Consider the following 2,653-nt stretch of genomic DNA (forward strand, 5'->3'; position numbering starts at 1 on the left):
TCACACAGAGCCTTCTCAAAGGTCATGGTGCCTATGGTACAGGGTATTAAGAATTTTCCAGGATCCTGTTTCTTTTGAGGTAATTTCTGCCTATCCAATGCATTCAATTCATTGGTGAGCAAGGGAGGTTCATCTTCCCAAGTCTCATTACCAAATAATTTGGCATTCAGCTTCATGATTGCACCAAGGTACTTAGCAACTTGCTCTTCAGTAACGTCTTCATTCTCTTCAGAAGAGGAATACTTATCAGAGCTCATGAAGGGCAGAAGGAAGTTCAATGGAATCTCTATGGTCTCTAGATGAGCCTCAGATTCCTTTGGTTCCTCAAAGGAAAACTCCTTATTGGTCCCTGAATGTCCCAAGAGGTCTTCCTCACTAGGATTCACGTCCTCCTCCTCCCTTGTAGGTTCGGCCATGATGGTCAAATCAATGGCCTTGCACTCTCTCTTTGGATTTTCTTCTGTATTGCTTGGGAGAGTACTAGGAGGAGTTTCAGTGACTCTTTTACTCAGCTGGCCCACTTGTGCCTCCAAATTTTTAATGGAGGACCTTGTTTTATTCATGAAACTCACAGTGGCCTTAGATAGATCAGAGACTATATTTGCTAAGCTAGATGGGTTCCGCTCAGAATTCTCTGTCTGTTGCTGAGTGGATGATGGAAAAGGTTTGCTATTGATAAACCTGTTTCTTCCACCATTATTAACGCCTTGTTGAGGCTTTTGTTAATCCTTCCATGAGAAATTTGGATGATTTCTCCATGAGGGATTATAGGTGTATCCATAGGGTTCACCCATGTAATTCACCTCTGCTATTGCATGGTTCTCAGGATCATAAGCTTCTTCTTCAGAAGATGCCTCTATAGTACTGTTGGATGATTCCTTCAATCCATTCAGACTCTGAGAGATCATATTGACTTGTTGAGTCAATATTTTATTCTGAGTCAATATGACATTCAGAGTATCAATTTCAAGAACTCCCTTCCTCCTAGGCGTCCCATTACTCACAGGATTCCTTTCAGAGGTGTACATGAACTGGTTATTTACAACCATGTCAATGAGTTCCTGAGCTTCTGCAGGCATTTTCTTTAGGTGAATGGTTCCACCTGCAGAATGGTCCAATGAAATTTTAGATAATTTAGACAGACCATCATAGAATATATCTAGGATGGTCCATTCTGAAAGCATGTCAGAAGGACACTTTTTGGTCAGTTCCTTGTATCTCTCCCAAGCTTGATAGAGGGACTCACCTTCTTTCTGTTTGAAGGTTTGAACATCCACTCTAATCTTACTAAGCTTTTGAGGAGGAAAGAACTTGGTTAAGAAAGCCGTGACCAGCTTATCCCAAGAGTTCAGGCTGTCTTTAGGTTGAGAGTCTAACCATATTCTAGCTCTGTCTCTTACAGCAAACGGGAAAAGCATAAGCCTGTAGACCTCGGGATCAACCCCATTGGTCTTAACAGTATCACAGATTTGCAAGAATTCAGTTAAGAACTGAAAATGATCTTCTAATGGAAGTCCATGAAACTTGTAGTTTTGTTGCATCAGAGAAACTAATTGAGGTTTCAGCTCAAAATTGTTTGCTCCAATGGCAGGGATTGAGATGCTTCTTCCATGTAAGTTGGAATTTGGTGCAGTAAAGTCACCAAGCATCTTCCTTGCATTGTTATTATTTTCAGCCATGTCTCCTTCTTTTTCGAAAATTTCAGTCAGGTTTTCTCCTGAGAGTTGTGCTTTAGCTTCCCTAAGCTTCCTCTTCAGAGTTCTTTCAGGTTCAGGATCAGCTTCAACAAGAATGTTCTTATCCTTGTTCCTGCTCATATGAAAAAGAAGAGAACACAAAAGAAAATATGGAATCCTCTATGTCACAGTATAGAGATTCCTTATGTGAGTGGAAGAGAAGAATAGAAGAAGAGAAATTCGAACACAAGGAGGAAGAGAGGGTTCGAATTTTTAGATGAAGAGAAGTGTTAGTAAATAAATAAAATAATTAGAAAGAGATGAGGGGGAGAGAATTTCGAAAATTAAATAAATTAAAATAAAAGTATTTTTGTTTTTAATTTAAAATTAAAGTTTAAAATTCTAAAAAAGAAAAATTAAAATAAATTAAAGTTTAAAACAATTAGTTAATTAAAAAGGAATTTTAAAAAAGAGGGAAGGGTATTTTCGAAAATTAGAGGGAGAGAGTTAGTTAGGTAGTTTTAAAAAAGATAAGAATCAAACAAAAAGTTAAGTGGTTAATTGAAAAAGATTTGAAAATCAATTTTTGAAAAGATAAGAAGTTAGAAAGGATTTTAAAATTTGATTTTTGAAAAAGATATGATTGAAATTATTTTGAAAAAGATTTGATTGAGAAAATATGATTGCAATTTTTTTAAAAAAAAAAAGATATGATTGAAAAGATATGATTGAAGAAGAAATTAAAAAGATTTGATTTTGAAAAAGATTTTGAAATTAGCAATCAAAAAGATATGATTGAAAATTAAAAAGATATGATTTTGAAAATTAAAGTTGATTACTTGACTAACAAGAAACAAAAATATATGATTTTAAAATTTAAAGATTGAACCTTTCTTAATAGGCAAGTAATAACTTGAAATTTTTTAATCTAAAAATTAAATTTTAGTGAGATTTTCGAAAATATGAAGTAAGAATAG

At 35.0% G+C, this 2,653-nt stretch overlaps 1 non-coding gene across 1 annotated transcript; it reads left to right on the forward strand.

Moving 5' to 3' along the window:
• Window positions 1-1,179: 1,179 nt before the first annotated feature.
• LOC148577839 (small nucleolar RNA R71) lies at window positions 1,180-1,286 on the forward strand. The gene has a single exon (XR_015903957.1). It is a non-coding gene; the product is annotated as a small nucleolar RNA R71 (small nucleolar RNA).
• Window positions 1,287-2,653: the final 1,367 nt, after the last annotated feature.

Source organism: Arachis ipaensis, chromosome B1 (genome assembly GCF_059453495.1).
Source record: "Arachis ipaensis isolate K30076 ecotype BB chromosome B1, ASM5945349v1, whole genome shotgun sequence".
In the NCBI taxonomy this organism is placed as follows: Eukaryota; Viridiplantae; Streptophyta; class Magnoliopsida; order Fabales; family Fabaceae; genus Arachis; species Arachis ipaensis.